The sequence below is a fragment of the Ornithorhynchus anatinus genome, chromosome 7, assembly GCF_004115215.2.
Source record: "Ornithorhynchus anatinus isolate Pmale09 chromosome 7, mOrnAna1.pri.v4, whole genome shotgun sequence".
NCBI lineage: Eukaryota > Metazoa > Chordata > Mammalia > Monotremata > Ornithorhynchidae > Ornithorhynchus > Ornithorhynchus anatinus.
The window spans coordinates 54,055,746-54,082,085 of NC_041734.1; the positions used below are offsets into that span (position 1 = coordinate 54,055,746).

Below are 26,340 nucleotides of genomic sequence, written 5' to 3' on the forward strand. Positions count from 1 at the left end.
CGGCCAATCGGCGGCGTGTTCGGGTCCCAGGGGGCGTGGCCGGGGTCGGAGCCGGCCAATCAGAGGCGGGGGCTGGGGCGGGGCCGGCTCCTCCGGGGCGGGCTCAGAGGGGAGGGGGCCAGTCTCTCTGGGGGCGGAGCGGACCAATCAGCGGCGGGTCCGGCCTCTCCGGGGCGTGGTCGGGGAGGGGACGGCCAATCAGCGGCGGGTCCGGCCTCTCCGGGGCGTGGCCGGGGGCGGCGTCGACCAATCAGCGGCGGGGTCCGGGGCGGGGCCCGCGATTTGACTTCCCGGCCGGGCTGATGCAAGGAGGGCCAAGAAGGCGTCGGGAGGACGCGCGTTTTCCATAGGGGAAGTGTAAGTTTTCTCCTTCTTTCTCGGCCTCCAGCGCCGCTTTGGAGAGAGCCCCCCCCCTCCCCTCCTTCAGCATCATCATCATCATCATAATGTGGGTATTTGCTAAGCCCTTCCTATGCGCAGAGCACTGTCCTAAGCGCTGGGGGAGATACAGGGGAATCAGGGTGTCCCACGTGGGGCTCACACTTTTAATCCCCATTTTATTAATAATAATAATGATGGTATTTGTTAAGTGCTTACTATGTGCAGAGCACTGTCCTAAGTGCTGGGGGACATGCAGGGTCATCATTTTGTCCCCCGGGGAGCTCACACTTTTAATCCCCATTTTATTAATAATAATAATAATAATAATGTTGGTATTTGCTAAGCCCTTCCTATGCGCAGAGCACTGTCCTAAGCGCTGGGGGAGATACAGGGGAATCAGGGTGTCCCACGTGGGGCTCACACTTTTAATCCCCATTTCATTAATAATAATAATAATGATGGTATTTGTTAAGCGCTTACTATGTGCAGAGCACTGTTCTAAGCGCTGGGGGAGGTAAAGGGTCATCAGGTTGTCCCATGTGAGGCTCACTCTTTCAATCCCCATTTTATTAATAATAATAATAATGATGTTGGTATTTGTTAAGCGCTTACTATGTGCAGAGCACTGTTCTAAGCGCTGGGGGAGATACAGGGTCATCGGGTTGTCCCACGTGAGGCTCACAGTCTTCATCCCCATTTTCCAGATGAGGTAACTGAGGCACAGAGAAGTGAAGTGACTTGCCCACAGTCACACAGCTGACAAGTGGCAGAGCCAGGATTCGAACCCCTGATCTCTGGCTCCTAATAATGTTGGTATTTGTTAAGCGCTAACTATGTGCAGAGCACTGTTCTAAGCGCTGGGGGAGATACAGGGTCATCGGGTTGTCCCACGTGAGGCTCCCAGTCTTCATCCCCATTTTACAGATGAGGTCACTGAGGCCCAGAGAAGTGAAGTGACTGGCCCACAGTCACACAGCTGGCAAGTGGCAGAGCTGGGATTCGAACCCATGTCCTCTGACTCCCAAGCCCGGGCTCTTTCCACTGAGCCTCGCTACCAAATGAGGCCCAGAGAAGTGAAGTGACTTACCCAAAGTCACACAGCTGACAGGTGGCAGAGGCGGGATTAGAACCTATGACTTTCTGACTCCCAGGCCCGTGCTCCATCCACTACACCATGCTAAGCGCATAACGAATACCATAAAACCAAACACAAAAATGAGCCGTGCTAAACACCATTACCCGGACCTACGTGGGGCTCAGTCTAAAGTCTGGGGATGGAGGAGCAGGCATTTCATCCTCACAGGTGAGGAAACTGAAGCCCAGAGAAGTTAAGTAACTTGCCCAAGGCCACACAGCTGGCAGGTGGTAGAGCTAGAATTAGAACCCAGGTCCTAATGACTTCCAGGCTCCTGTTCTTTCCATTAGCCCTTGCTGCTTCCCTATCAATAAATATAAATAATTGTATTTATTAAAATAAGTCCCGTATTTGTTAGGCACTTACTATGTGCCAGGCACTGTTCTAAGCGCTGGGGTAGATACAAGGTAGTCAGCTGGGCCCACGTGGGGCTCACAGTCATATTCTCCATTTTCCAGATGAAGTAACTGAGGCACACAGAAGTTAAGTGACTTGCCCGAGGTCACACAGCAGACAAGTAGCAGAGATGGGATTAGAATCCATGACCTTCTGAATCCCAGGCCCGGGCCCTATCCGCTACGCCATGCTGCTTCCCTTAAGCGCGGAAATAAAACGATCACATTTATTAAGTGTGTAATAGTAGATGACTGTATTTATTAAGCATTTACTGTGGACCAGGCACTGTGTTAAATGCTGGGGCAGTTTCCAGATTACCAGTTTGGGGGTTTAGTGGTTTCATTTATTGCACTTTTACAGATGCTAAACCACACAGTAGAAAAATAAATCTTAATAATTATGCCACTGAGTGTTACTCTATGTTAAGAACTGGGGTAGACACAAGCTTAGGGGTTTGTGTGCAGTCCCTAGCCCGTGTGGGGTTAACAATCTATTTTATTCTCATTTTACCATGGGAAAAACTCAGCTTTACCAAGGAGTTGGTAGGCCCAATCCCTGCCTTTGAGGATTTTAATAATAATAATAATGTTGGTATTTGTTAAGCGCTTACTATGCGCAGAGCACTGTTCTAAGCGCTGGGGGAGATACAGGGTAATCGGGTTGTCCCACGTGAGGCTCACAGTTAATCCCCATTTTACAGATGAGGTAACTTGAGGCCCAGAGAAGTGAAGTGACTTGCCCACAGTCACCCAGCTGACAAGGGGCAGAGCCGGGATTCGAACCCCTGACCTCTGGCTCCCAAGCCCGGGCTCTTTCCACTGAGTCACGCTGCTTCTCAACTAGGTTGAGAGCTAGGTTTTACAACCTAGTGGGGGAGTTTGCAATCTCTCCTTCCCACTCCCAGTCCTAAACTCTTTCCACTAGGCCTCTCTCCTCAATTTTGCAACTTGGAAGAAACGCTGATGATAAATATTCCCTATTCATTCATTCATTCATTCAATAGTATTTATTGAGCGCTTACTATGTGCAGAGCACTGTACTAAGCGCTTGGGATGAACAAGTTGGCAACAGATAGAGACAGTCCCTGCCATCTGACGGGCTTACAGTCTAATCGGGGGAGACGGACAGACGAGAACAATGGCACTAAACAGCGTCAAGGGGAAGAACATCTCGTAAAAACAATGGCAACTAAATAGAATCGAGGCGATGTACAATTCATTAACAAAATAAATAGGGTAACGAAAATATATACAGTTGAGTGGAGGAGTACAGTGCTGTGGGGATGGGAAGGGAGAGGTGGAGGAGCAGAGGGAAAAGGGGAAAAAGAGGGTTTAGCTGCGGAGAGGTAAAGGGGGGATGGCAGAGGGAGTAGAGGGAGAAGAGGAGCTCAGTCTGGGAAGGCCTCTTGGAGGAGGTGAGTTTTAAGTAGGGTTTTGAAGAGGGAAGGAGAATCAGTTTGGCGGAGGTGAGGAGGGAGGGCGTTCCGGGACCGCGGGAGGACGTGACCCGGGGGTCGACGGCGGGATAGGCGAGACCGAGGAACGGCGAGGAGGTGGGCGACAGAGGAGCGGAGCGTGCGGGGTGGGCGGTAGAAAGAGAGAAGGGAGGAGAGGTAGGAAGGGGCAAGGTGACAGAGAGCCTCGAAGCCTAGAGTGAGGAGTTTTTGTTTGGAGCGGAGGTCGATAGGCAACCACTGGAGTTGTTTAAGAAGGGGAGTGATATGCCCAGATTGTTTCTGCAGGAAGATGAGCCGGGCAGCGGAGTGAAGAATAGACCGGAGCGGGGCGAGAGAGGAGGAAGGGAGGTCAGAGAGAAGGCTGACACAGTAGTCTAGCCGGGATATAACGAGAGCCCGTAATAGTAAGGTAGCCGTTTGGGTGGAGAGGAAAGGGCGGATCTTGGCGATATTGTAGAGGTGAAACCGGCAGGTCTCGGTAACGGATAGGATGTGTGGGGTGAACGAGAGGGACGAGTCAAGGATGACAGCGAGATTGCGGGCCCGAGAGACGGGAAGGATGGTCGTGCCATCGACGGTGATAGAGAAGTCTGGGAGAGGACCGGGTTTGGGAGGGAAGATGAGCTCAGTCTCGCTCATGTTGAGTTTTAGGTGGCGGGCCGACAACCAGGTGGAGACGTCCCGGAGGCAGGAGGAGATGCGAGCCTGAAGGGAGGGGGAGAGGACAGGGGCGGAGATGTAGATCTGCGTGTCATCTGCGTAGAGATGGTAGTCAAAGCCGTGAGAGCGAATGAGTTCACCGAGGGAGTGAGTGTAAATGGAGAACAGAAGAGGGCCAAGAACTGACCCTTGAGGAACTCCAACAGTTAAAGGATGGGAGGGGGAGGAGGGTCCGGCGAAGGAGACCGAGAATGATCGGCCAGAGAGGTAAGAGGAGAACCGGGAGAGGACAGAGTCCGTGAAGCCAAGGTGAGATAAGGTACGGAGGAGGAGGGGATGGTCGACAGTGTCAAAGGCAGCAGAGAGGTCAAGGAGGATCAGAATGGAGTAGGAGCCGTTGGATTTGGCAAAAAGGAGGTCACGGGTGACTTTAGAGAGAGCAGTCTCGGTAGAGTGGAGGGGACGGAAGCCAGATCGGAGGGGGTCTAAGAGAGAATGGGAGTTAAGGAATTCTAGGCATCGATTGTAGACGACTCGTTCTAGGATTTTGGAAAGGAAGGGTAGTAGGGAGATAGGACGATAACTGGAGGGGGAAGTGGGGTCAAGGGCGGGTTTTTTTAGGATGGGGGAGACGTGGGCATGTTTGAAGGCAGAGGGGAAGGAGCCCTTGGAGATTGAGTGGTTAAAAATAGAAGTTAAGGAAGGGAGGAGGGCAGGGGCGATGGTTTTAAGAAGGTGAGAGGGAATGGAGTCCGAGGCGCAGGTGGAGGGGGTGGCACTTGCGAGGAGGGAGGAGATCTCATCTGAGGATACTGCAGGGAAGGATGGGAAAGTAGGGGAGGGGGTTGTTGGGGGGGAGGGGAGAGGCGGAGGGGTGACTTTGGGGAGCTCAGACCTGATCGTGTTGATTTTCGTGAGGAAATAGGTGGCCAGATCATTGGGGGTGAGAGATGGGGGAGGGGGAGGAACAGGGGGCCTAAGGAGAGAGTTAAAGGTTTGGAACAATCGGCGGGGGTGACGGGCATGGGTGTCGATGAGGGAGGAGAAGAAGCTTTGCCTGGCGGACGAGAGGGCAGAGTTAAGGCAGGAAAGGATAAATTTGAAGTGTGTGAGGTTGGCTTGGTGCTTGGACTTTCGCCAGCAGCGTTCAGCAGCTCGAGCATAGGAGCGTAGGAGGCGGACGGTGGAGGTGATTCCTCTTCCTCAGTCTTTATGTAGCCACAAGATCTTCTGAATTGCTGCTCTGCGGGATGTATTTGCTGCTTTGCCATTAAAACCCTCATTTTGTATATGATAACCTGGGGATCTCTATTGGGCCATTTTGTATTTCTAAATGAATATATTAGAAAGGGAGTTACATTTTTAATTGTTTCCACGTGTAAAATGGTTTTCTTCAGCTTTTTAAAAAACCCATAATGAGATTTGGGCTCAGTTGTAGGAAGCACCGGTATTTGCAGACCTCCCTGTTGTCAGTCATTTGTCGTTTTTGATCGTGAAGTTCTCAGTAATAATAATAATATTGGTATTTTTAAGCGCTTCCTATGTGCAGAGCACTGTTCTAAGCGCTGGAGTAGATACAGGGTGATCAGGTGAGGCTCGCAGTTAATCCCCATTTTACAGATGAGGTCACTGAGGCCCAGAGAAGTGAAGTGACTCGTCCACAGTCACACAGCTGACAAGTGGCGGAGCTGGGATTCGAACCCATAACCTCTGGCTCCCAAGCCCGGGCTCTTTCCACTGAGCCACGCTGCTTTTTTGAGTAAATTGTTGGGATTGCATGTCCCTACTCTATTGTATTCTTCCAAGCGTTTAGCATAGTATTCTGCATCTAGTCAGTGCTCAGTAAATGCCACTGATAACTTGATTGTTTTCTGGCCGTTTGCATAGACAAGCCCGTGTCAAAATTTCCCTTAATCATTGGCAAACTTTAGTTGCTTATGAAGCTGTAACTTGATTTTAGTGCAGTCTCCGAGGTCTTTAGCTAGTGCTCAGCCTAGTCAATGCTGAGTAAATACCACTGTTTACTTGATTTTCTCACTGTTTGTGTAAACAAGCGTGAGGCCAATTTTCCCTTAATCGTTTGCAAAGCTTAGTAGTTTATGAAGTGGTGTTTAAGGAGGTTGAGATCATTCCTACTGGGGGTCTGCGACCGCCTCCCAGTACCCCAGATCCTCCAGGCAGGAAAACCCTTTCCAGAGTGGTTTCCATAGCGGTTGCTGGAAGCTCGATTTTAGTTTTTAGATCCCTGGGGGGCTTGGGACTGCAGCTGTTGGCCTGGACCAGTGTGGGGTGGGAAAGACTCTCTCCAAGAACTGATCTGTGGCTTGTCTTGCCATCATTGGGGAAGCAGCGTGGCTCAGTGGAAAGAGCACGGGCTTGGGAGTCAGAGGTCTTGGGTTCGAATGCCGGCTCCGCCCCTTGTCCGCTGTGTGACTGTGGGCGAGTCACTTCACTTCTCTGGGCCTCGGTTCCCTCATCTGGAAAATGGAATGTTGCCATTGTTCTTGTCTGTCCGTCTCCCCCGATTAGACCATAAGCCCGTCAAACGGCAGGGACCGTCTCTATCTGTTGCCGACTTGTTCATACCAAGCGCTTAGTACAGTGCTCTGCACGTAGTAAGCGCTCAATAAATACTATTGAATGAATGAATGTTGGTATTTGTTAAGCGCTTACTATGTGCAGAGCACTGTTCTAAGCGCTGGGGTCGATACAGGGTAATCAGGTTGCCCCATGTGAGGCTCACAGTTAATCCCCATTTTACAGATGAGGTCACTGAGGCCCAGAGAAGTGAAGTGACTCGCCCACAGTCACACAGCAGAGCCGGTAGTCGAACTCATGACCTCTGACTCCAAAGCCCAGGCTCTTTCCACCGAGCCACGCTGCTTCCCGTAATGTTGGTATTTGTTAAGTGCTCACTATGTGCAGAGCACTGTTCTAAGCTCTGGGGTAGATACAGGGTCATGAGGTTGTCCCACATAGGGCTCACAGTTTTAATCCCCATTTTACAGATGAAGTAACTGAGGCACAGAGAAGTGAAGTGACTCGCCCACAGTCACACAGCTGACAAGTGGCGGAGCTGGGATTTGAACCCATGACCTCTGACCCCCAAGCCCGGGCTCTTTCCACTGAGCCACGCTGTTTCTCATGGGGATGAAAGACTGTGAGCCTCATGTGGGGCAATCTGATTACCCTGTATCTACCCCAGCACTTAGAACAGTGCTCTGCACATAGTAAGCGCTTAGCAAATACCAACATTATTATTATTATTATCATTGACCTGGTTTGTTGTTTGCCGCCCATTGTCAACACTGTGTGTAGTTATCTGTTCCCTAATGTGTGAGCTCTGTGGATTAATAATAATAATAATGGTGGCATTTGTTAAGCGCTTACTATGTGCAAAGCACTGTTCTAAGCGCTGGGAGATACAAGGTGATCAGGTTGTCCCACGTGGGGCTCACAGTTTTAATCCCCATTTTACAGATGAGGGAACTAAGGCATAGAGAATAATAATAATAATGTTGATATTTGTTAAGCGCTTACTATGTGCAGAGCACTGTTCTAAGCACTGGGGTAGATACAGGGTCATCAGGTTGTCCCACGTGAGGCTCACAGTTAATCCCCATTTTACAGATGAGGTAACTGAGGCCCAGAGAAGTGAAGTGACTTGCCCACAGTCACACAGCTGGCAAGCGGCAGAGCTGGGATTAGAACCCATGACCTCTGACTCCCAAGCCCGGGCTCTTTCCACTGAGCCACGGAGGGCTGACTGATGTGCTATAGTTGTATCTATTGATAAATACCATAATGAACCAGAGTCAGTGCTGACTATCCGTTGTCTGTCTTCGGGATTTTTTTTTTTTTTGTAACGTGATAGCTGGACTATTTAGTTTTCCGCAGAGGGGATTTAATCCCAAATAAAGCCATGTCGAACCAAAGGAGTCTCCTTGGGATATTTTCCATGGTATAAACACGGCCCTTAAGTTTGCAGTTTATTATATGAAAAATGTAAATTCCACTCTCTCATTGCACTTAACCACTCTCATTTAACCATCAAAATTAATCTGACATATATTTATCAGACAGAAAGTCATAGGCTTTTAGAATTGTCTGTTGCTCATGAAGTTTTTAATGTTGATATTTGTTAAGCGCTTACTATGTGCAGAGCACTGTTCTAAGCGCTGGGGTAGACACAGGGGAATCAGGTTGTCCCACGTGGGGCTCACAGTCTTCATCCCCATTTTACAGATAGGGAACTGAGGCCCAGAGAAGTGAAGTGACTTGCCCACAGTCACACAGCTGACAAGGGGCAGAGCTGGGATTCAAACTCATGACCTCTGACTCCAAAGCCCATGCTCTTTCCACTGAGCCAAGTTTTAATAGCGTGATGAACTATTACAGTGTGTTACAATGCCAGCCTTTTTCATATTCTTTTGTGTTATATTGTTTTTCTCACATGGGAGTATATCTTTCCAAAATGAAAGTTATTGGCTTTTAGATTAGGGTTGGGCAAGATCCAGCCTGCCGAGCGAGGTCGGATCAAAATTAGGGTCGTGACTACATCTGCGACAGGCCCGGAATCAAATAAGAGTTGCTGCTGCTGGAAATACAGCCGCCTTTTGCCTCTGAAACCCTTCCTCTCTTTCCATCCAGCGTGGCTCAGTGGAAAGAGCCTGGGCTTCGGAGTCAGAGGTCATGAGTTCGACTCCCGGCTCTGCCACTTGTCAGCTGTGTGACTTTGGGCAAGTCACTTAACTTCTCTGGGCCTCAGTTACCTCAACTGTAAAATGGGGAATAACTGTGAGCCTCACGTGGGACAACCTGATTACCTTGTATCTACCCCAGCGCTTAGAACAGTGCTCTGCACATAGTAAGCGCTTAACAAATACCAACATTATTATTATTATTCAGCAAGGCCTCCAGAAGTATAACCCATGCACGATTTTTGAAACATCCATGTTGAGGTTTGTGGTCAGTTTACAAGGGTTTGGGAGCAAATTAAGCCAGTGTGGGCTTTGGAAGGCCAAATGACTCGACTTAGATAATAATAATAATAATAATAATGCTGGTATTTGTTAAGCGCTTACTATGTGCAGAGCACTGTTCTAAGCGCTGGGGTAGACACAGGGGAATCGGGTTGTCCCACGTGGGGTCACAGTCTTAATCCCCATTTTACAGATGAGGTAACTGAGGCACAGAGAAGTGAAGTGACTTGCCCACAGTCACACAGCTGACAAGTGGCAGAGCTGGAATTCGAACCCATGACCTCTGACTCCAAAGCCCGTGCTCTTTCCACTCAGCCTTCAGACCCGTCATCAGAAGGCCTCGTTCTCTGGAGAAGACTCTAATGCTAGGAAAATCCAGGGAAAACGTGGAAGAGGCAGATGAACATCTAGATAATGTTGGCATTTATTAAGCGCTTACTATGTGCAGAGCACTGTTCTAAGCCCTGGGGTAGATACAGGGTAATCAGGTTGCCCCATGTGAGGCTCACAATTAATCCCCATTTCACAGATGAGGTAACTGAGGCCCAGAGAAGTGAAGTGACTTGCGCACAGTCAAACAGCTGACAAGTGTAAAAACCATAGCGATAATGAAAGAACTGTTAGCAAGATTATGGATTTTGGCAGAGGATAGGACTTTCTGGAGAAAATATATCCATGGAATCTCTACGAATTGGAAACGACAGCATTTGATGGAATAATAGTAATAATAGGAAGCAGAGGTGTTTGTAGACCTGCCTTCGGACTTCACTTTTTTCAGTCATTTGTCTTTTTTGACTGCAAAGATCTCAGTAAATTTTGGAGGTTGTATCTACCAATTCTAACTGTATTATACTCTAATTGAGAAGTAGCGTGGCTCGGTGGAAAGGGCCCGGGCTTGCAAGTCAGAGGTCATGGGTTCGAATCTCAGATCTGCCCCTTGTCAGCTGTGTGACTATGGGCAAGTCACTTCACTTCTCTGGGCCTCAGTTACCTCATCTGTAAAATGGGGATTAACTGTGAGCTTCATGTGGAACACCCTGATAACCCTGTATCTCCCCAGCGCTTAGAACAGTGCTCTGCACATAGTAAGCGCTGAACAAATAACATTATTAATTGCATTTACTGTATTATATAGTTGGAAATATAGCACCTTCTGCCTCTTAAACCTCTCCTCTCCCCTTTCCATCCCTCTCTTCAGCAAGGACACCAGAAGTATAAGCCACGCAAGATTTATAACAACTATAAGTGACCCGCAAACGAAAATAATTGTCTACTCCTATTATAGTTGATAGGCAAGATTGTTAACAAGCGATCAGTGGTATTTATTGAGCACTTTTTAAATGGTATTTGAGAAGGGCTTACAATGTTCCAGGCCCTATTTAAGTGCTGGGATAGATACTAGCTGATCAGGTTGGACACAATCCATGTCCCACATGGGACTCACAGTCTTAATCCCCATTTTACAGATGAGATAACAGGCATGGAGAAGTTAAGAGACTTGCCCAAGGTCACACAGCAGATTAGTGGCGGAGTTGGGATTAGGACCTAGGTCCTTCTGACTCTCAGGCCCATCCTCCATCCACTAGGCCACATTGCTTCTCACACAGCTCTTCTCACACTGTACTAAATGCTTGGAAAAGTACAATATAATAGAATTGGTGTATGTGATCCCTTCCCACAAGGAGTTTACAGTCTAGAGTGGGAGACAGACAATAAAATAAATCACAGATTGTTACATAGTTTCATGGATCTATAGTGATGTTTCACAGAAAAATAATAATGTTGGTATTTGTTAAGCGCTTACTATGTGCAGAGCACTGTTCTAAGCGCTGGGGTAGACACAGGGTAATCAGGTTGTCCCACGTGGAGCTCACAGTCTTAATCCCCATTTTACAGATGAGGTAACTGAGGCCCAGAGAAGTGAAGTGACTTGCCCATGGTCACACAGCTGACAAGTGGCAGAGCTGGGATTCGAACTCATGACCTCTGACTCCAAAGCCCCTGCTCTTTCCACTGAGCCACACTGATTGTCTCAAAGATCGAGGCATCAGTTATTTCTTCAGGCTTATGCAGACTTTTCATGAAACATTTTCTAGTAACTCCATATGCTGCCATGAGCTTCTTGAATCAGAAATTCTGCAAGGTCAGGCCTTGGTGTTTAGGGAGCTCTAGTCTGGATATTCCAATATGTGACTTTTTTTTTGTTATATCAGTTTTTTATGGTTTCGGTGAAGCCCTGTGCTGGGGCAGATACAAGCTAATCAGGTTGGACACAGTCCAGTCCCACTTGGGGCTCACAATCCCCATTTTACAGATGAGGTAACTGAGGCACAGAGAGATTAAGTGACTTGCCCAAGGTCACCCAGCAGACAAGTGGTAGAGCTGGGATTAGAACCCAGATCCTCACTCCTAGGCCCATGCTCTATTCACTAGGCCATGCTGCTTATCAAAGTCTCTCTCTTTCCAATTGCATTGCTTTAATATCATGTCTGTTTCCACCTCTGGAATGCAAATCTACAATTCCATCACATCTTCAGTTGGTTGTACTCCCTTATTATAGTTTATTCTTGTTGCAGGTCACAGAACTTATTTAGATTGCTTGGGAAGATGTTTTTTGTTCAGCTTTCTTTGTATCTTCTTAATCTTTTTTGAATAAGCAGTTCATTTTATTCTGTGTATCCCTTTCTATCAATTTATCTTTGCTTAAGTCATTTAGTGAAAGGGAGTAATTATCCAAGCAACTTTATTACTGTAATTAATTTTCTTGATTGGTTGTTGTTTGGCATTGGGTGAGCCTTCCCAGCTGTTTGTTTAGTGATTCTTCCTATTTCATTCCGATTCAGATTTCTCTCTGACTCATTTATAAACTGAGAAATTGTTTTTAAATCTATTGATTTTTATTGCTGTGGCCATGCAGTAAATTGTTTAATATACATTTTCTGGGTTGACTAGCTAAAATATTGAGGTAAAGCCAGTTTATTCGGATAGCCCATAATGATTCCATTCCTTATAGACAGCTTTGTCATTGTTTTTGGTCAGTACCTCCGAAGGCAGTAATTGACACATGAAAGTAAAGTTCAGTTACCTTTAGCAAATTAATGATGTTGACTTTCATTCCAAAGATATAGAATTTGGGGCCTCTACATTTGCTTTTTCTCTGCTGTGTGACCTTGGCCAAGTCAGTGTCTGGCACATAGTGAGCGCTTAACAAATACCATAATGATGATTATTATTCTTATGTCACTTCATTCATTCAATAGTATTTATTGAGCGCTTACTGTGTGCAGAGCACTGTACTAAGTGCTTGAAATGTACAATTCAGCAACATATAGAGACAATCCCTGTCCAATGATGGGCTCACAGTCCACTTCACTTTTCTGTGCCTGTTACCTCATCTGTAAAATGGGGATTGAGACTGAGTTCCCCACTGGGGGACAGGGACTGTGTCTACCTGATTTGCTTGTATCCACCACTTAGTACCGCGTATGACATATAGTAAGTGCTAGTAAGTGCTTAACAAATACCATAATTATTATAATTATTATTTTATTTCATTTCCTAATTGTTGTAAGACCCCACAGATCTGACAGCAGTAATTTCAGTAAGCAGATTTCTTGTCATAGCTGAAATGTGTTTATTAGTCATGTTTTTTATTTGAATCTGATCAATTAATGGTATTTATGGAATGCTTAGTCAATCGGTAGTATTTATTGTTTACCATGTGCAGAACACAGTACTAAGTGCTTGGGAGAGTACAGTTCAACAGAGCTGGTGGACACATTCCCTGCCCACAGTGAGCTTACAGTCCAGAGCGGAAGACAGACATTAATATAAATAAATAATTTACAGATACATGCACAAGTGCTGTGAGACTTAGGGTGTGGTGGTTATCAAGGGCTTAAAGGGTACAGATGCAGGTACATAAGTGATGCTGAAGAGAAGGGAAATGAGGAAGAAAATGAGAAATTAGGGACAGCCTCTTGGAAAAGGTGTGATTTTAGGAACTTCAAAGTAATAATAATAATGTTGGTATTTGTTAAGCGCTTACTAGGTGCAGAGCACTGTTCTAAGCGCTGGGGTAGACACAGGGGAATCAGGTTGTCCCACGTGGGGCTCACAGTCTTAATCCCCATTTTACAGATGAGGGAACTGAGGCACAGAGAAGTTAAGTGACTTGCCCACAGTCACACAGCTGACAAGTGGCAGAGCTGGGATTCGAACTCATGAGCCCTGACTCCAAAGCCCGTGCTCTTTCCATTGTGCCACGCTGCTTCAAAGTAGGGGTGAGTGAGTTTTAGACTAGAGGGAGGACATGAGGAGGGGATCGGCGATGTAGACAAAATCGAAGTACAGTGAGTAGATTGGCAATAGCGGAGCAAAGCGTATGTTTGATTGTAGTCAGAAATCAGTGCAGTGAGGTTGAGGGGTCGAACTGATTGAGCGTCTTAATAATAATAATGATGGCATTTGTTAAGTGCTTACTATGTGCCAAGCATTGTTCTAAGCTCTGCGGGGGATACAACGTAATCAGGTTGTCCCACATGGGGCTCATGGTCTTAATCCCCATTTTACAGATGAGGTAACAGAGGCACAGAGAAGCTGTGACCCAAAATCTCACAGCTGACAAGTGGTGGAGCTGAGATTAGAACCCATGACCCCTGACTCCCAAGCCCGTGCTCTTTCCACTGAACCACACTGCTTCTCTGCTTCTCTTAAAGACAGTGGTAAGGAGTTTCTTTTGTTGTGCATGTGGATGGGCAACCATTGGAGACTCTAGAGGCGTGGGGTGACATGGGCTGAACGTTTTTGTTAGACAAAATGATCCAGCCAGCAGAGTGAAGCGTGGACTGGAGTGGGGAGAGACAGGAGGCAGTGAGGTCAATGAGGAGGCAGATGCAGTAATCAAAGCAGGCTATGAAAAGTGCTTAGATCGGTGTGGTAGTAATCGATCAATCAGTGGCATTTATGGAGTGCTTACAGTGTGCAGAACATTATACTAAATGTTTAAAGCAGTTTGGAAGAGGAAAGGGGGGATTCTAGAGATGTTGTGAAGGTAGAACCGACGAGAGTTTTTGACAGATTGAATATGCAGGTTGAATGGAGGAGTTGAGTGGAAGGTAATGTGAGTGTGAAAGTGGAAGGGCTTGTGAGACAGGAGGGTGGTAGTATTGTTTATGTTTACTTAATGGGAAAGTTGGGAGGAGAAAAAGGTTTGGATGGGAAGATGAGCAGTTATGCTTCGGACATGTTACGTCCAGGTCACTAGGGGCAAGAGATGGTGGATGGGAGGCAGGGGGTTTGAGGAGGGAGTGAAAAGTCTGCAGCAGCTCTTGTGGGTAATGGGCATGGTAGTCAGAAAGGAGGGAGAAGTTTTATTATCTGACAAGAGAGAGGGCAGAATTAAAGTAGAGGAGGATGTTTGAGGTGTGGTGCACTGTATGAGGTCCTTGGGATGTACTGAATAACCAAGCTATACTTTCCCTGCCCACAAAGAGCTTGCATTCTAATAGGGGAGCCAAATGTAGAAATAATTACACCTAGACAGGTCAGAAGAAATAATCAAGTATGCATTCATACCTGAGTGCTGACGAGTGTGTAACTTCGGAGGTGCTGGAATCTGCTGAAGGGATTGGTGTGGCTCAGGTTGTGGAGCATTTAGTAATAATAATAATGATATTTGTTAAGCGCTTACTATGTGCCAAGCACGGTTCTAAACGCTGGGGGAGATACAGTATTATCAGGTCCCACGTGGGGCTCACAGTCTTAATCCCCATTTTACAGATGAGGTAACTGAGGCACAGAGAAGTGAAGTGACTTATCCAGAGTCACACAGCTGACAAGTGGCAGAGCCGGGATTAGAACCCACAACCTCTGACTCCCAAGCCCTGTCTCTTTCCACTAAATCATGCTGCTTCAAGTTGATTGGAGAGGACTCATGGGAGAATAAAGTGGGAATTTAGGAGGTGATTGTCAATGTGGCAAGAACGTAGATTTGTCTGATGTGAAGAGGTAGGAATTTTCCAGGACACGGAAAGGAGTTTGTGTTATGTGTGTGCTTCCTTTCGTGCCCCATCCACTTCAGTGCATGCACTTTGTACAGGGATTTGGAGACACTGATGCAATATCATTTGTCTGCGTAAAAACGTGCCGTGTACATTGAGAGACACTTTTGATGATGATGTAATATGGTTACTGAAAGCACACCAGGCTTGGTTCAGAAGTTTGACTCTGGAGGTCAAATATCCCCATGCAGGGGCCAAGCAAGGCACCAGCCACAACTCTGTCAAATGTGATGCTTTTGAAATCGCGTTTTGTCAGAGTTATAGTTGGTGCCTTGCTTGGCCCCTGCAAGTGGAAATGCTAACCCTTTCTGGAATACAGAATATGCTTTGAAATTAAAGTAAGAAATGGCAGCTTGCCGGAGCTGAAGAAATTCTAGGTTATCCAGATAAAAATCAAATCAAGAACTACACATCTCTGAAAAGTATATGAGGATACTGTAGAATGTAGATGTGACTCAGGATTTTAAAATTGGGACCATTATCTCCATTTCCAAGAAGAAAGGGAAAGAGTAGCTGTCAAAATCTCCGTGGGATCTCCCCCCTTTCCCGTTGCTGGCAGATTCTTAAGAATCTTTACTCTGCCATTTCATCACCTTTCTAAAGTCACGGGTGGTACTGGCTTTTGCCACATACTGAGAGATAGTGAGAGTTTGTTGAAGTTTCCTAAGAACTGTTGCCCTTTGAAGTGTAATAGGAAGTTTGGGATGATAATAGTTGTGATATTTGTTTAATACTTACTCAGTGCCAAGCCTTCAACTAAGTGCTGGAGTGGATAGAAGATAATCAGGTAATATCCAGGATTGTGATCTGTTTTTTTCCGGTGTACTATTTTCTTTCTAAATTGAATCCTACTCCATTTGGGGATATCCAAGTCCTTGTGCCATAATCTCCTGTCATGCTTGTGCATTCATAATCTTTCACCCCATGATTTCCATGTGCTTTCACTCTACAAGGCCAGAGAGGAACTTCTAGGAATTTATTACCTCCCAGAGGCTTTTATGTCCCTGAACTCTGATCCCTCAAAAAACATCTGGAGCGCCTGGAAGGCCAGGAAGAAGGCTTGTAGGCTGGGACTTTGGGCCATCCCACTGGCCTCGAGGGAAGAACGGAGAACCCCATATTCTCCAGAATCTTCTCCCATATCCTTATGGTACTGGAGTGAATGCTTGGATGTTAATTCACTTCACCTCTGAAAACTTCTGGTTGACTCAGGGGAGTTATTCATTAGCTTTGATGATAATCATCTAAGTAACATCAACAAAGGATATGTTTAACAGAAGTGATTGGAATATTTTGGGAGTAGAGAGTAGTATGTAAATTTGAGGTATTCTTCTGGATTAACAAGAACCATTTTTTCCCCCTGAATTTAGATGTGAAACTTTATTAGGGCAGTGGAGGTTCTTTGCTGGTTTTCTCTTTGCTTTCCATCAAACTATTGTATTTGAATGCTTACTATGTGCAGATCACTCTACTAAGCTCTTGGGGGAGTACAATATAACAGAATTGGTGTTCACATTCCCTGCCTCCAAGGAGCTCTATAATCCAGAAGGAATTTAACATTCTCTCCCCATTCCTTTTATCTCCCTAGTTTTTCTCTAGCTCTTATATTTTCTGGTATTTGATGTTTGAGGGATATTAGTTGGAAATTTTTTTGACAGCTCTTTGAACCTCTGGTGTAAAGGCACTAAGTAAATCCAATAAATAGTAAAAAAATCACCACCTACTACTATTATTTAGCCAAAAAAAATTTTTGCCAACCTGAGCCACCCAAGCATTCGTTTGTGCAAATATTTTCAACAGGCAGCCTTTTCCTCCCGTTATACCAGGTGGAAGGATTTCCAAAATTTCATGGTGTAGGATGTCCTAACACCCCAAGGAAAAGCTTGGTTCTGCCCAAATAGTTGAAGCAAAAGTTTCTAACTGGAAATATTTGCCAGCAAAACAAATATTTTCCAGGGAAGAGATGTGTTTGTCATCAAAACACACCCAGACGTTCATGTTAAAAAAAAAAAATTGGAAAATATTTGCCAATGTAGTCACATTCCTTCTAATCAAATTAAACCTTGTTGTTGTTATGGGTTTGACTAATAGAAATGCAATGAGACTTGAAATTTTATTTATTCATAGACATCAAGCTGCCAGGTAAAAAGAACTATAACTCTTTGTCTTCCGCTTTCGTAATGGAAGTCAGAGTGCAGTCAAAATGACACTGTTAGCCTGGTTTTTGTTTCAGCCTCCTCTGAGTTGGTTAGCAGCATAGCATCTATATGGCTGCAGGTTCTAAAGTGACCAAAGTTTTGGAGCTTAAAATGAGATGGCAGGGGCAGTTTTCATAATGATAATAGTAATAATATTTGTTAAGCACTTACATGTGCCTGACACTGTACTATGCATTGAGGAGGATACAAGCAAATCAAGTGGGACACAGCCCCTGTCCCACATGGGGCTCACAGTTTTAATCCCTATTTTACAGATGAGATAACTGAGGCACAGAGAAGTGAAGTGACTTGCCCAAGGTAACAGCAGACAAATGGTGGAGCCGAGATTAGAACCCACCCACCACTTGCATGAAAGTGGAGTGGAGATTAATGGGTAGGAAAGAGAAGCGGCACCCCTAGGCAGGAAAAAAAGTTATATACTTACTCACAGAGAACACTGCATCCCTCACTGAGGCAGGCATCCGTAATCAGAACTGAAACAGCTTACAGTGATATCAGGATTTGCTCCTAGGATTTTTATAGAATCTGAGAAATGTTTGCTGGATGGCCATGCTTGGAACACTCTTCTCTCCTTGACAGTAGCAACAACTGGACCAGAGCATCGTTACTTATTGAAGTGGCAGATAGAAGGGTGAGATAGTCTTGGCATGAGGGTTCTCACCCTCTCTCCCTCTCCCATACACACACACTCTCTCTTCCCCTTTCCCCCTTTCTTTCTCCCTCTTGCCATCTCACTTTCCTCTATTGTTCTGCTCTGCTGCTATTATCCCCACACCCAATCAAATGTTTTTGGGAGTCCAGTGGGCATTTTTTGGATAATGCAATCAAGTTGGCTTGAAATTAGGATGAATCTGGTGGTATGGTAGGTTACCAAGTCAGTTCCATATACTGGGGGACACTGGCTCCTTTTCCCCAACACCTACCATGATGACTTGGGGGTGAGAGCATGTCTCTGGATTTTAAAAGTCATGAAGTTATCTTGGGTGTCCTAATGAATTCCTTGGATTAACAGGGACCTTTTTTGAGCTTCCTGGTTTCTTTTATGTCAGAGCCTGCTGAGCTCACTTTTCTTGCCTTGAACTGTCTTTGGAATTCACCTCCTAACTGGATTCTTATTCGTCTCATCGTGCCCCATCTGTTCTCCATACCCAACTTACCTTCTCTTAGAAACCAAAATCCACACCCTCAACACCCTCTCTCAACACAGTCTCTCAATTATACTCAGTTCCCTCCCTCCCATGTTCCTCTGCCTGATGTCATACTACCGGCAATTGTGGATCACCTCCACCACACGCTTCCTCCGTTTCTATAGCTGCGGAGCACTGCTGACCTCGTTTACCTCAAATTCATTCTCATCTGCTTTAATTCTGTCCTCTCATTTGCCCTGAAACAATACTTCTCCATCCGTATTGACTCCCATGCCTATTTCCCTCAAGAGCCGTTTGAGACTTTTAACTCCCTCCTCAACCACCCTGTTTCCCCATCCCCCCACCTGTTGCCTGAAATGACTTGGCCACAAACTTCATCATCAATATTGAAACCATTAGGCATGGCCTACCTAAAATCTCCCCCGCTCCTCTCCGGTCTCTCCCTCCTCCTGCCCTTTCTTCATCTCTCCCATCTTTCCCAGCAGTATCTCAAGAAGGTATCTCCCACCTCCTCTCAAATTCTACCCCTGCACCTCCAACCCCTATCAAAGCACTTACCCCCTCCCTCTCTGACCACAATATTCCATACCTCACTTTCGGATAGTTCCTTCTCCACTGCTTTCAAACATTCCCATTTATGTCATATCTGAAAATTACCCTCACTTGACCCCACCATTCCTCCAGTAAATGCCCCATCTCCCACCTACCATTCTTCTTCAAACTCCTTGAGCAGATTGTCTGCCCTCTCTGCCTGGCTTCAGATTCCGAATGGGGCAGCCACGGGGCTGCTGTCTAAACCCAGTCCTGAGGGGCTTGTCTGCAAGCTCGATTTGGCCTGCTTATTCTGTTGTATTGTACTCTCATTCATTCAATCGTATTAAGTGCTTACTGTGTGAAGAACATCGTTCTAAGTGCTTGGGACAATAAAAAGTGACATTCCCTGCCCACAGTGAGCTCACAGTCTAGAGCTCTTCAAGCACTTAGTACAGTGGTCTGCACATAGTATATGCTCAATAAATACATGATTTTCCTATCAATCAGTGGTATTTATTGAGTGCTTACTGTATATGAAGTGCCTGGGAGAGTGCAGTGCAAGTTTCGGGTGCTGTGCAGTTGGATGGCTTCCCGGCCTGTGCGTATTAGCAACTGGTTCATAGGCACTGGCTTTTATTTTGACTCTTATTTTCATCTGCCAAATCTGCGCTAGTAGTTACCCGCACCCACGGATAGTTATGTGGGTCATTGGTCCTTTCAGTTGTGAGAAAAAATGGAACTGCTCTCTCTTCTCTTTTGAAAGAATTATTGTGTGTTATCGTACAGTTATCAACTTCAAATTTGTGCTAGAGTTGTTCTTGGAAAATCTGGGGCAGTTTTGTCCCCAAGGACTTCGGGTACTTTTATAAGTACAATTTCACTTTCCTCCTGTCAGAAATACAAGAAATATTCACATTTTAGAAGTGGGTCACCTGTTGTTAGCCTGTGTGTTTATGTTTTTTCTTTGAGGATTTATTTGGTGCTTTTCAGTCAGTCAGTGGTATTTACTGAGCACTTACTATGTGTCAAGCACTGTACTCAGCACTTGGCAGAGTCCTCAACAAGCCTACAGTCTTCCACACATGCTCTCTAACGCAAGCAGGTTCTTTGTTATGAGAAGAGAATACTGTGTAATCAGGATATTTCTACCCTGGGCTAGGCCTTCCAATTAAATTTTAAAATCACTTCAGTTTAGGCTTTTGAAATTCTGCACTTGGGAAAGATGTTCACACATTTTGAACAATTCTCTAATGCATTTTGTTTAAAGACTAATGAAAAACAATCTCCCTTCAGGCTTTTCTTGACCCCGAGGGTGGGAGCTCATCAGAAATTTGATGTTGTGTGTGTGTGTGACAGGTGAGTCTCTTCCAATCAGGCTGAAATATGAGGCAAAGTCATCTAAAGATGTTTGTATTGCTGCTAAAGGTGTTGTTTCAGGGTTTGAGAACTTGAGTAGAGAGGTTTGGCAATCCACCATCAGTAATGAGCCCTCATTAAGCCAGAAACTGTACTTTGAAAAGAGGGATCTAGGGTGTGATTGGAACAGGAAATCATAAATGGTGATGGATACAAATTAGAATTGGCATTACTTTTCCTATGGGACAATATTAGAGATTAAATGCATGTTCCATCAATGACATCTTCAATCATTTTTCAAATATTTATGGAAGTGATGGTTTTAATACCATTTTTTCCAATGGGGAGAAGCTTAGATTTTACAAACTGACTGTATTTCCAAAGTGGAAAAATACCCTTAAGTTCTCAGAATCCTCAAGTAATTTTCACAGCAGTTCTCCAGTTTTAAAGCAGATTATTGAAATAATTTATTCATTCATTCAACCATATTTGTTGAGCGCTTACTATGTACAGAGTGCTGAACTGAGCATTTGGAAGAGTACATTACAACAAGAAACAGTCAAATTCCTGCCCACAATGAGCATATGGTCTGAGGGATTATTATTAATTGCTTACCATGTACCAGGTGCTGTTCTAAACTAATCAGGTTGGACAAAGTCCATGTCCCACCTGGAGCTCACAGTCTTAATCCCCATGTTACAGATGAGGTAACTGAGGCACAGTGCAGGGAAGTCATTTGCCCAAGGTGTCACCTGTCACACAGGGTTGGATTCAAGGATCAGCGTGGTGAGAGGGAGAGACTGGAGTCAGGCTGAGCTGTGCAAAATTTACTCCATGTGGCAAATTGAACTTCCCTTTTAGGAGGAATATATTTATTTTTAGTTATTTGCATTAGGGCAAATTGAACCTTCCTCTCGGGAGGAGTATACTTATTTTAGTTTGGCGCCCTGTGCCATATAACATCCTTTGTCCACTCAAACTGACATCTGCCCTCTTGGGAGGAATATGCTTATTTAGTTACTCGCATCTGGCAAAGTGCCAAAATCCCTCCAAATGAACACTTCCCTCCCTCTAAGAAAGCACTTACGTGTTACTTGCGTGGGACAGAACATCTAGTTTCCTCCCATGAATGCTTCCCATTTGGAACAAATTTACTTTTGTGTTACTCTCATATGGCAAAGCACCTACCGAGCTCTCATCCTCGAACGCTTCGCACATGGAAGGATTTCACTTATATGTTACAGGCACGTGGTGAAGTGCCTAGTTCCCAGCCCCACAAGCGCTCAGCGGGACACTAACCTTCCCACAGCTCCTCACCTGGTGCAGATAGAGCAGTCATCCCAGGTTCTGGGCAGAAGTGACCCGCAGCTGACCGCCGCAAGCCTCGATCCGCTGCTCAGAATGACAGAGGTGGCAGATATTACCCAACCTTCTGGGCCATTTGGGCTTCTGGTTGCCGCATGTTCAATCTCCCTTCTCTCCCATGGCTTCTCCGTACCTTGTTTGGTTGGCATGGGGATGAGGGACACCTTCATCCACATTTTTGGTTTGGAGTGTCTGGAAGCTTCAGTTGCTGGAAGGTGGTGCCCCGCACTTTGGAGTTCCCACTTTGCTAACTTGGGCAGTCACGAGATAGCGTTTTGACCTTGAGATGGGGGAACATAAGGTCATACAGCAGATGAGTGGTGGAGCCAGGATTAGAATCCAGATCCTTCTGACACCCAGGCCTGTGCTCTATCCGCTAATTCACTCTGCTTCTCAATACTGATGCACCTTTTACTTGCCATTCTTCATTAATTAAAAATAATGTTATTCCAGGTACCAGGTTTTTGGGGAAAAAGTGACTGACTTTGAAACAGTGTTTCAAACCAGTCTTTTAAAACTAGAATTTTCAACTCCGTCAATTCCATTTTTGTGGGCTGAAACAACCTGACTCTTCTAAAGTTTGTACTAGAGACCTGCGTTTTCCCTCATTTTACCTGATCCCTGGGTAACCGATACTGGTGGGGCAATTAAGCTTTCTCTGCCAGTTGGGCATAAGTGTAAAATATAGTATACATGAAGCTTTATAAATTGGACCACACTTTGATTGTTAGCATGTCTCTTGTAAGGAACCCTTAACCTAGAACTATTTCGGAAATGTTTGACTTGGTAGGGTGTAGTAATAAAAAGTTCTGAACCTGACGTACTTTTGAAGGAGTACACTGGAATTTTTAAGGCAATATATCTATCCCAAGTCCCTGACACCAATTTTACATTTATTTAAACTGTTAAAGATGTTATTGTGTTGTCATTTCCTTCTGTTTGTGGTAAATAAGCTAACAAGGCATTGCAGTGGTAATTCCTTTTAAAGTTTGTACCTCCTTTGTAATTATGACAATTGTTTTTGAAATCAAGAAGGTGTTTTGAAACTGACATTGCTTTATAAGTGAAAAGTAATTGAAAGGACTTTAAGATGTGTTTGATTAAGGGCAGACCATTCTACATTAATTACAGCCATAATGATGTCACAAACTTGTCTTTTCTTATTAACTAGGTAATTGACCACACTTTTCAATACATATCAAAACTGACAGCCAGTTTGGTTTTCTGTAGTACATTCAAATGAAATGCGAGCATTGAATGCAGAAGAAATGAATTCATTTTGTTACATCTTTTGTAGGTGAATCTGATCTTTCTTTCTAGTTAAGAAATCCCCACAGCACATATGTATGTATCTGTAATTTATTTTTGTATATTAATGTCTGTCTTCCCATCTAGACTGTGAGCTCATTGTGGTCAGGGAATGTGTCTGTTGTACTGTACTGTCCCAAATGCTTAGTACAGTAAGCGCTCAGTAAATACAAATGAATGAATGAAATGGTTTTAAGCGTGGAGTCGATCGCAGTCCCATTTCAGCCCCCTTACTGGTTTCTACTGCCTCTAACCTCACCCATCTATGCTTCACTCTGCAGCTAGGATCACCTTTATGTTATCTTTCCAGTCTTTGGAAACTTCCAGTTGTTGCTTATTCATCTTTGCAACTCATAAAAACTCCAGATCATTGTCTTTAAGGCCCTCAGTCAGCTCTCTCCATCTCACCTATCCATCAGTTTACCAATGCATTTTCTGGTTCTACTGCCTCTTATATTCTTCGTACATCCCAGGTTCACCTTGTCTCTGTAACTTCCCACCCCTAGCTCACATCCTTCCTGTTGCGTGGAGCTCCCCCTTCAATCTGCCCATCTTGAAATCTTCTAAATTTCCACCTCCACAAGGAGGTAGAAATAATGAAGATAATGATAATAAAATCTCTTAAGCTTTTACTTTGTGCAGCACAGGAAGGGAACAAGGGGGTGAATGAGATGTGATGACAGTAATGACCCATGCTTTGCCATTCTAATAATAATAATATTAATTCTAGCACTTACTCTATCCCTTTCTCAAATGAACAAAGAGTAAGTTTCTTCTTTCACTCACTCCCTTTTGGTTCTCTCACTCCTTTGGCTTTCTTCTTCTCATCTCACCTCTATGACTCCCTTAAGGTTTTTGGGGGTTTTTTTTAATGGTATTAGTTAAGCTGTTACTGTGTGTCAGTCACTATATAAGCAATGGGATAGATACAAATTAATCAGGTTGGACACAGTCCTTGTCCCACATGGGGCTCACAGCCTTAATCTCCATTTAATAGATGAGGTAGCAGGTACAGAGAAGTTGTGTCATATCCGAGATCACACAGCAGACAAATGTTAAAGCCAAATTTAGAACCAGGTCTTTCTGACTCCTAGGCCTGTGCTCTATCCTCTAGGCCACGCTGTTTCTTTTGTTGTATGCTTAGCTCTTTGCAAAACTGAATTACTTAAAAGTTTCCTTTTCTTTGACTGTTCTGTCCAGAAACTGAATTGCTTAAAAGTTTCATTTTCTTTGACTGTTCTGAAAGAAGCTTTGGAGGAATTTTCTAGGTAGCCATAACGGTACTCTGTACTTGATGGGTTAGCTCCTTTTTTATAGTTTCTGTCCCCAGTAGGTGAGGGGATGGGAGAGAGGGGCAGAGGAGGCAGTCAATAGATACCATTTGCCACAGGCAGGCTCGTTGTGAAGTCCTGACCACAACATCTTGTGGCTCTGCCCCAAATCCTTTTTTTCTTCATCTGCAACAGTGAACAGACCTGTGACAGATGCTGAGTGTAATGGAAAGACAAAAGTGATTGCAAAATATTTGTTCACAGTGCAGTTCATGACAGTATTATTTCTTAGTGATATTCATTCATTCAGTTGTATTTATTGAGTGCTTACTGTGTGCAGAGCGCTGTACTAAGTGCTTGGAAAGTACAATTTAGCAACAGATACATCCACTCCATAACAGAAGAGCATCAGGTAATGCTAGTAACAGGGGACTGGAAATGGGTCCTGTCACAAAGTATTTTGGACCGGACTAATCAGTGCTGAACTTCTTTAGCGGTAACACAATATCCTGCCGAACTGTACTTTCCCCTCTAGACGTAGCAGAGAAATGTTTCTGTTCTGCAGACTTAAAATAAATCTTAGAATGCTCTTCACTGAATTAGTGCACACAAAGAAAAACAAATTCCTAGAATGTTAGGGCAGCCTTTGTTCCACTTCCATCCAAGAACACAACCCATTATTCTTATGTAACCCTCTGAAACTTTCCATTTATTTTGAGTAGGTGACAAAAATGCAGGCACGGGGCAGCCTCAGTGAAAGACAAATGCCCACTTCAAACCCAGCCTGAAAATTTGTATATTTTGGAGGCTGGGGCACATTTTGGAAGTCATCGGTGCAAAATCAGTATAAATTTGTCATTGTCTCAAATCTCAGTAGCCTATTAATATACCCAGTAGAGGCTGGAAGAAAAATGTTTGAGATTATTGAAAGAACTTTGTGTTTAGAATGTATGCATTCCAAAAGAACTGAATTATTTTCCCTATCTTTGTGTCTTATGTAAGGATGGGTGAATAAGGTGTTATATTCTTATACATTAGAAGTTGAGCAACCTCTCCATACTCTATATCACTAGTAAGTCTTTATCAATATGAAGAGAGGAGCAGTGTGGTCTAATGGCTAGAACACGGGCCTGGGAGTCAGAAGGACCTGGGTTCTAATCCCGGCGCTGCCACTTGTTTGCTGTGGGCCCTTGGGCAAGTCATTTCACTTCTCCATGTCTGTTACCTCATCTGTAAAATGGGGATCAAGACTGTGAGCCCCATGTGGGACAGGGACTCTGTCCAACCTGATTAGCTTGTGTTTACACCAGTGCTTAGTATAATGCCTGGCACATAGTAAATACTTAATACTTTGGGGCGGGGGGAAAGTCTTGATTCCTATCTCTGAAAGATCAACTAGAGAAGACCGAATCTTCCCAAAGGCTAATCTTATTTTCATATTATCACAGAGAACTGTGATCAATAGATTACAGAACTCTTGTCTGTCACAGAAACCAGAGAACCACGTATTTTCCCCACAATGGCCCAAGTTGGCCAATCTTGTCCCTTCAACATCCACAAGTGTGCATCTGTGGTATCCCTCAGCCCTCTTTTGGTTGGTACCTTTATGTAAGACGATTGTAAGATCTTTATGTTATAGAATGATTTAAGCGCTTGCTAAGTGTCAAGCCCTGCTTTAAGCACTGGGGTAGATGCAAACTAATAAGGTTGGACACAGTCCCTGCCCCATATGGGGCTCACAGTCTTAATCCCCATTTTACAATTGAGGTAACTGAGGCCCAGAGAAGTGAACTGATTTGCCGAAGGTCACATAGCAGACGAGTGGCGGAGTTGGGATTAGAACCCACGTCCTTTTGACTTCCGAGCCTGTGCTCTTTCCATTAGGCCCTGCTCCTTCCCTTCACTTCCAGCCTCAAGCCCAGGCTTCTCCCAAAAGGCAAGGGGATCATTTGGGGACTAGTATATCACCCCCAACCCAGAGCCCGCCTCAGAAAGCTCATTGAGAAAGGATACCTTCCCTCTTCCATGGCTTCCCAGGTCTTTGCATCTCCTGGCACCTGGGTCTTC

The 26,340-nt window shown here is 44.9% G+C and overlaps 1 protein-coding gene across 2 annotated transcripts in view; it reads left to right on the forward strand.

Annotated features, from left to right (window-relative positions):
* The first annotated feature begins 287 nt into the window (after positions 1-287).
* The window catches only part of RHBDD1 (rhomboid domain containing 1), a 129,474-nt gene continuing 103,421 nt past the window's right edge, over positions 288-26,340 (forward strand). For both annotated transcript variants that reach the window (XM_029069711.2, XM_029069712.2), the window contains exon 1: positions 288-357. The gene's annotated coding sequence lies outside the window, so the exon portion shown is untranslated. The remainder of the gene's footprint in view (positions 358-26,340) is intronic.